Here is a 9152-nt window from a genome sequence, read left to right as displayed (position 1 = left end):
ACCTCCAGGCTTGACAAAGCACATAGAAATTTGCAGAGCAAAGGCTGAGCTTTGGACACAGAAGGCTCTCTGAGCACTAGAAATTTTACCTCTAAAACACTTAGTTTGCTCTGAAAATCCCTTCCCATTTGATTTCCAAAGCATATATGTCTGTAACAAGCTAATGTGTGTACAGAGGGCAAAGGTCTGGGCTTTTTACTTCTCTTTGTCTTAAGGCAATAAATACAGCTGGCATTTAGATCAATGCAGGGAGAGCTGGTCGTTCGGTCAGGGCACTGTTAGAACCAAAGACGTGACACACTCCTGCGTAAGCCTGTGCTTCATTCCGCTCCTATAAAAGCCATTTTCATCCCCTCGTGGCTCTCTGCCCTGCAGTAACATGTGGCCTCTCCCATTACCCATGGCAGCCCAAGCCAACAATGTCAAATGGCACATGTTTTATTCAATAAGCCCATAAATGTATTGGCAGAAACATTGCTCTGAGCTTTTCACAAAGGTTCTGTAGGGAAATACATACTAAAGCAGGAAAGAAGCAGTTCCTCTAAAACATGCTAATATGTGCCATTCTGCTGAAGGAGGTCATGGACGTTTCCCTTGGTATCAGGTGCTAATCTTATCGTTGTTACAGCTAACATGTTCTGAAACCAAATTAGCTTTTGTTTGGGCAGGAGCTCTGGAGCTGGTGCTTTCTTTGCGTGCCTTTGTCTTTCGGTTCTGTTATTCTGTGATATCACCAGTGTCTCTGAATATGCTGGGTTTTAAATAAGGCCTCAGGATCAGCTAGCCTGGTGAAAATCAGGAATTACCGCAATAATCCAGAAAAAAAGAAAAAAAAAAAAAGAAAAAAAGGATTCTGGGTTTATATTAGTGAACAGAATTTGGTCCCTTGCATTTGATAAAACAGAGCTTTGTCTTCCTTTCAGTTTTCCCTTATCTAGCTCTAGATTCTTCAAGTGCCAAAAATAATACTGCATATTACTGCCAGAACATTTATCTTCTCTTTGAGCTCATTTCAGAAAAGGGATTTGTTCAGGAGGGCCTGGGAGGGGAAGAAGGCTAGGTTTTAAAAGCTCACCATTATCTCTAGTCTCAGCGTTTTGTTAAGTTAAAAGACAAATAAGAAAAAGAGAAAGTCACTCACACACACCAAGGGAGGTACAAATTTATCTTCAGACAACACAACCTCTATTTAATTTTCTATCCAGACACCCCAGCACCCTTTGCTGAAGTGTTGTATGTATACGGGGCTGAATGAGGTTGTGGGAGGAAAGCATTTTTCTGTGGCTAATAGCAATACTTTAGTGTCACTCATGATTTATAGCCAGCGAAAAATGCTTTTTCTGGTCTATGTTCTGCTCAGTGTAATGAGTACGGAAGGAATAGTGCAGATGTCTCATGGAGCTCACAGGAGGAGATCTTCATTAGTTCAGTCCTCTTCAGTGTGGTAGCAAAGACTGTGAACATTAGAAGAGAAACTCTTTTGTTTATAACTAGCTTATTGAAGTGCACAAGCATGGAGTTGTCACCGTGGCACTTTGCTAATGTGTCACAGACCTTCAGGCACTGTTTGTCTGCAGGACGTGAAGGCAGCTCAGCTACAACGTGCTTTTCTTTGCTGCTGCGTGAAAGGAAGAAGGAAAATAAGTCACAGAATAAGATTTCAAGATTTTCAGGAGAAGATGAGCCCCCAGGTGAAATTTAGAGGTTAATAAGATTCTCTGTGGAATGTGGGGGAGATTGTTGGCTCTGTTGGGACCAGGATGGGTATCATCAAAAGGGGAATGAACTCTGCCACAGTGCAGGAAGAACAGAGCCTCTATCAGACTAGAGACAAGTACGAAATAACAGCACTTCTGGATCCATCACGTCCAGTATTCTGTCTTAGACTGAGGCAACAAAATATGCTGTTTAGGGAAAGCATGCTAATTTGGCCACTTTCGTGGGCCATTCCTCTCATACCCCTAGCAGCAGCCACAACTGTTGTATTAGAGATGTTAGAGGGGACATCCCTGTCTAGACCATTTTGTATCCATTTCTAGACTTTTTGTTTATGATTTTGTCTAATGCCTCCTTGACCCTGACAATTCTGTCTGCTTCCACAGCCTCCTGTGACAGCCAGTTCCAGAATTTCAGTCCTCACAGTTTAAAGAAGTACTTTCTTTTATCTGTTTAAACCAATCCCCTACTAGCTTCAGCAAATGCCCTCTGCTTCCAGTACTGTGGGACTTGCTGAACAGCAGTTTACCCAGAGCCACCTTCATTTTGTAAATCTTGATGCTCTCCTTCTCCAGCTTTCTCCTCTCTCAGCTCAAGCCACATCTTCTCCTAAGGCAAATTTTCATCCCTGATGCATTTTATTTGCTCTTCTCTGGTCCTCCTCTGGCTCCATAAATATCACAAAGGGCTGAATTCTGCTCATAATTCCCATGCAGGAGTGGGATCTATCAGCTTTGTTCCAACCTTGTTGAGATCAGCCATATGAGCGCTTTTAGATATGTGTGGGGGAAGGACACCTCTTGATGAAATGTCAGGCTGCCTCTCCCTAGCTGCAGCATCGCTGTATTCTTAATGAAATCTCATTACACTGGTCACTGAGTCAGTTCAGTGAATCATGAAATGCATCCCCAGTTTTGTTTTTGAAGTCAAGAGCTACAAGGGCACTCAGATCCCTACCTCATCTTGAACTTTGTATCCGATAGATTTATTCAGCAGCAAGACAAAACTACAAATGATCCTGAGCCCGGTCTAGTGTCCTAAATCACAGCTTCATCTGTCTATCCTACCAAACAGAAAAACGAGGAATTGTGCATTTCAGGAAAAGAGTGTTGAGTTTTTGTTACTTGGCAACTGTCTCTCCCACAGATTTTGGAAGAATTTGAGAACATCCTGCACCTCAGAGAAATCAACCAGCTTAGGTGAGGAGGAAGGGAACTGGCAGCAGGTCCCCCAAACTTTGAGCTGGGAAGATGTCTTGGGGCTCATGCAAGCAAAAAGTGCTTTATGTCTGCATGCTCCTCAGCTCGTCTCCTCAGCGTGACTGTCTGCATCAGTTCCTGGGCTCTTCATGGTGAAATAAGCCGTTGTTCTGCCATTTCTGTCTCACAGAAGCATTTCACAGCCATCTGAATGTGCTCTATCCACCTGCCAGCTGCAATCAGCACACAGCACGGTTGCATTCCTGCCAGCCAAGATTTGAACACCAGAAACAAACACCTTCAAAAGAAGCATCAGCAAGAGATCTGCATGTGAAAACTGGGGAGGGGGCAGTCAAACCTGGGGGCTTGGTGACTGTATATACAGCGACAGCAAAACCAGGCAATGAGGCCAGAGCAAAATTTGACTTGTTTCCTGCAGCAGTAATCGACTTCAGACAGGAATTCAGACATGATTATTAAAACAATAATTGAGGGCTTTGGTTGCTGGGAGCTAATCTCCAAGGCTGGACTCAGCAGATGGCTGTGTAAGTGGACCCCAGATAATGCACTTACGCAGTGGTTCAGTGTTTTCAGTCTGGTTTTGTCACTGACAACTTTGCTACGCAAAATCCCATTTCTCTTTCCTAGGTTAGATTAAGGAATCCGATTGTTTCAAAGTGCAGATCTCAACTCTCCGAGACAGCTCTGCAGTACCCAATTAAGCAAAGCTAAGATAGCAAAACTAGCATGGCAAGAACTGATTGAAATTATTGCTTCAAGGAGTGCGGTAACACCAGATTGCTGTGGTGGCAAAGACGTCTTACTAAAGCAGAGGGTTCATTGGTCTTTGTAAGGTCTGCCTGGCACTGCAGTTCTTTGTCGCATGAAATTCCACTTGGCTTCATGCAAATCAGTGAGAGTTGGGTCATTAATACCCAAGAATTTGTTTGGAACCTTGGTCTTTGTAATTATGTCATTAAAAGGACATGAGCTAATTTCACTGCAACCCAAGCAGGTAGAACAGCCTGGCAAGAACTTCTCTCCCTGAAACGCAGCTTTTAAAGTACTTCTTGTAGATCTCTCAGACAATGAGGACATGTTCTGGGTTATTTTAATCATGTACATAATATAAGAACAGTGCAAGAAAAGATGATAGGAAATAAAGGGAAGGGAGCTGGAACTCCTTTGGCTAAACCATTCCTGCTCACAGGGTGTCTCACCTCTTCCAAGGCTCCTTCGACGGAGATTTCATCCACTCCCAGCAGACTATTTTAAGCCCTTTCTAATGTATAAACAATAAATCTTCCTTACTGCAATCCGCTACTTCTTGTCTTCTGGCAGCCACAGATAACAGTTTATTACCTTCTACTCTGCATCTTTACATCTCTTCCAACCCCTCCAGACTAAACTAAGTCATTTTTTCTGTCCTTCCTCAGAAGGCTCATTTGTTGTACCCCTGTTTGCTCTTGCTTCTCCCCTCCGGACTTTGTGTTCCAGTTTTTCAGGCAAACAAAAGGACTGAAGGAGGTAAAAAGGTTCTGCAGAAATGTTAGGTTCTCTGAGCAATCAGTATGTGTACTGGAATGCATAATTGGGAACTGCTCTTTTCCAAACACAGTGACTGCCTCTACACTGTGGCAGGAGACCAGGGTCTTTGTTTTGCTGTCAGCAGAGCTATTTCCATGTTCTGACTCATGAACAGCTGTTTCTACACTGGTAAAAGCAACAGCACTTTGCAGCATTATTCAAGCCCTCACAGGTGAAAACAACAGTGAGGCAAAAGTTTCCCTACAAGTTGTATCAGTCACATGGAGTTTTGCACCTTGTCTGTGTGCAGCTCTGGGTGTGTCCATGGAATGTGGCCCTGTTCTCTAGGTCACAGGAACACAAGTGACAGGAGGCCACAGCCATCATGGCCAAACTTGCCATTCCCAAGGAACCTGGTACCTCACAAATGCGTCCCTCTCTGAGTCAACCTCCGGGCTATTCTTTCACTGCCTGGCAGCTTTCTGCAGTCCCCACCCCTGTTGTGAGCTCAGCAGTTGCTTCTTTGCCCCATTCCATATACAAACAGGCCTAGGGAAACTTCAGGCTGTGGCTGGACTCCCACTCTTGGGTTCAGTGGTGCTGGTGGAAGAGGTTGCAGTCCCCAGCCCCACTGAGGTGCTTGAGCAAACAGACCAGCAACACATGGGCAGTGCTGACTTCTCACTGTCCCTGTTATCTCCCCCTCAGTGGACCTTTAACTGCCACATTTTCTCCTTTGCCTCAAAGAACAGCACTGATATTGTATTTCTTCATTTTGTGGATAGAAAGTAAAATTCCTTTCAGCTAGTTCTCTCTTCCAGCTTTGTTATATCCTAGATGAGCTGATCTTAAACTGCTGAGCCTTGCTTTCCTCTTTTGTGAAACAGGACAAGTGCAGCACCCAGAGGCTTGTAAAACATGTTGTATGTGCCAGCTGAACAGCACTACTGCAGTAAAAAGCACTATAATTGAACACATCTTACAATAATTATGTTTCTACCGGTCATGTATTGAAGCAGAGAGACCTTACTCAGAAAGTGCTGTTAAAAACTCAGAGAAAAGCAATTTTTGAATTCTCAGGGCTAAATATTTATTCCAGACTCTTAAAAAAGTAATGATTTGTGAATCCAGGTGTGGAAGGGGTTTTAATGGCGACAGTGCCTGGAATTCTTCAGCAGCATCTACTGCTTTCAGTGTGGAGTACGAGTATCAACTGAAGGATGATCACAGGCTTTGCTCCATTGCTCATAAGCATTTCTGAATTGTTTGAACAATGATTCTAAAGAAATACCAACACAGTTTTCTGTTCCAAGGAAGCTAATTTTTTTTTTTTAAAAGCAATTTTTAGCCAATTTTTATTGTTGTCTTGTGCTTCCCTCCCTGATGATTTCTAAGATGTGCAATTGGAAGAAGGAGTCTCCTCTGCTGAAACCACTTTGGAAGATCACATGTTCTGGGCTGTAGCATCAGTGGACAGCTTGAAGAGGAGGATGGGGCACCCTGGCTGCAAAGCAGATTTACAATGTTGTGTGCATACCCTAGGAGTCAGCATGACAAAAAATTGAATTTAGGGGCAGCGTGGAGGTGACCTCCTGAGGCACAGCATCTATCACAGCCAGATTAGGAAGCTAGAAGGCAACCTGCTGTCATGGTTTTTATTATCAGGTCATGCCTTCACTAATCTGTGGTCCGTGTTGCATCAATTATTAGCAGACACATTTATTTCTCCTTTTTTTAGTAAAATACTTCCCCCCCACACCTGTGATGTTTTTATTCAAGGGTCTCAAAGTGACGCACGCTCCCCAGAGGCTGAAGTCTATCCTGGGAAGTGTTTGAACTGCTCCTTGTCAAAGTGTGAGTTGCAACTCGGAACAAATATATTTACAAGTAGTTCAGTGAGCCACAGAAGGAGGAAAGCCAGGTTTCCTAATGGCCTTACGCCTGCTGCCCGTCTCTCTGGTGTCTAATAATGTGTCAGCTCACGGAAGTGGCACTCTCTACCCTGCTGTGTTCTTGCACAAAACTTCTAAAATGTAGCATCGTGGAGACCCTGACCTTTCCGTCAAATTTTGTTGAAATTCATTAAGTGGTTTAAAAGCTAAATGGGGATTTCTACCCCATTGGCACTTCACAAATTCTGGAGCCATGGGGCATGATGGTAATTGGCTTTTTAGGGAACTGTATCTTAAAGTTACCCTTCACCACATGACACATCAAAAGATGTCAGTTGTTACATGAGTGTTAGCAGCCCCTTTTTCTCTTTTTCCTTAGAGGGTCTTGTGTGTCCCTCTTCGGAATTTTTAAGCTCTCTCTCCACTATTGAAGACAAATCACAAGTCTGAGCTCTGACTGAGGCTTCTCATTAACAAGTACTAACAGGCATGGCACCAGCAGCACAGGAGTCCTACAAAATAGAAGAGCTGGGGCAGAATCTCCTTGTTCCTTCCAGTGCACTCGTTACTGTTTTGTCTCTTCAAGTTCTGTTTCAAGTCATGGGTTCCCCTTGGTTCCTTGTAGGACCATTCCATAGATTAATGGATCCAACTCTGAGAAGCTTCTTTCTGTTTCTTCAGCATATATTTCCCCTTTGTTACAGTGTCTGGTCATGCCCTAATGTATTCTGATATTTCTGGTACCCTGCACTGTCTTAGAAGAAATAAATGAATAAACTCCTTCCCCATGTGCATGCCTTTCACTGTGCCAACTCAAAAACTGGAATGCCTGTTCTGCGGCAAAAAATTCTTCAGTGATGCATGCAGATGACTGGTGACTTACAAAAGCAAGTTAAAATGAGCTTCCTAAACATAATCTAATATATGCTTATTGTTGCAGTGGTTATAAATCAGTGCAGATTTGATGTTTTCAATCCAGAATTACAAGGATATGCAGTTTTTTTATCAGTCTATTTTAACATAAAATCTTTTATCTTTATTGTACTGTAGGCATTAGGTTAGCTCAACCTGCTGTAGTAATAAACTATCTTTTGGATGTTTGTAGCCCTCTTATAGCAGCCAGGACTTCTTGAGCTTTATGGTTAGCACAATGCTATACAGAGCTCATTCCTTCTATTCCCACGTGGTTGTGCTAATAAATATGACATACATGCCTTTTAGCATTAACAAACAGGTGCAACCCCTACAGTGTGACAAAGAAATAATTCTGGCTGGGACTTTCCAGGGACATATTATCAGAGGGGATCGTATAAACAAGCCAGCACTTGTGAGAAGGAAGCATGAAGATGTCATTTCATTCCTGGTTATCATCCTGCTTTACAGTCCAAAAAAAAACTCCATGAGACACTGGAGCTTTGAAGGCTGGAGGCAACTTGACTGTGTCTCTCCATGTGAACTGTGCTGCTAAGGGTTTGCTCAGGGACCCTCCAGAGTGACAAATATGACAAGTCACTCTGAGGCATTATATGAAAAGAGACCCTGGCACTGAGCTCTGCTTGGTACAGACTTGCAGACATTTAGAAATGCTCTGTCGTGAAAGCTGAACCACAACTCAATGTTCTTTTATTCTTGTAATCAGCAGACAACTGCTGAATGTGATAAGGTAAGAGTTTCAGCTCAGAATGGACTAGGGAGCAGGGAGGGGAGAGGAGAGAGGCAGCAGACAGATACCAGGTAGGAGGTGCAGATGTTAATGCTTTGATGTTCTCTGTCAGTGGAAAGGATGGAGATGAGATTAGCACTATTGCACTGAGTAATGGTTCAAAACACCAGGAGATGCAGTTGGTCTGAATGTCACTGTGAAAACACGAGCTGTCAGGGTACTTGATTCTCCACTCAGTTGCTCTGTTTGAAATGAGATTATCACAGAGACCAGGACTGTGCCTTTTGTGTTTGACAGTTGGAACTACTTTCTGTATTCAAGAAAACTATCTCCTTGCTGGAGTGCGTGGCACGTCAGTGATTGTCACAGAGCAGCGGTGTGGCGGAAGCCATCAGCTACCACGGGAGGGGAAGCTGGAGGCTTTCTTTCCTAGTCATGCTCCTGATGGTCAGCAGTGGTACATACCTTTTTTTTGGTTTTGGGTTTGTTGCCCCCCCCCTTTTTTTTTTTTTGAATAGTGAACACAACTCACAGATAGTGGGAGAAAACTCAGAATCTGCTTCTTGAGGAAAGACCATTTTTCTGGCTCTCTGGGGAGGACACCAGGTAAAACAGGGAAAATGACACGTTATTCCTGATGTTCCTGGGGAAAGAAATTAGTAGGACAAACCTGTTTATTTAAAGAAAATATATTCAGGACCCTATAAAGTGTCAGACCTATCAACCCTCTGCCTTTAGTAGCCACCAGCACTGTATTCAACCCTCTCTAATAGACTCTTATGGTGATATGGGGCCTTGGAGAACTTTTCCTGGTCCCTTAGATAGTGGTGGGTTTATTCTGTAAACGGGAAGAGGTTTAGTTTCTATTTGTTCATCCTGATGCAGTTTTCTAGATGGGTGCACTGTCCATATTAAATTTTAGAGGGTTTGGATACTTGCTGATGTACTGTGCTGCTCTGCAATCAACTGGCAGCAAAGCTGGAGATATTTCTTCCTGTGAGCTTTGAATGGTTATGCTTCAATTTCGCTTTCCAAATCTGAATGAAATTAAAATTTTCAATTTGAAAAGCTATGCCCTTTCCTTTATCTGCATTTGAGAAGGAATGGGAACACTTGTCTAGTCTTTCTGTACTGTTCATTATTCTATACAAATGT

The sequence above is a fragment of the Columba livia genome, chromosome 14 (assembly GCF_036013475.1).
Source record: "Columba livia isolate bColLiv1 breed racing homer chromosome 14, bColLiv1.pat.W.v2, whole genome shotgun sequence".
Classification (NCBI taxonomy): domain Eukaryota; kingdom Metazoa; phylum Chordata; class Aves; order Columbiformes; family Columbidae; genus Columba; species Columba livia.
This window is presented reverse-complemented; position numbering follows the sequence as displayed.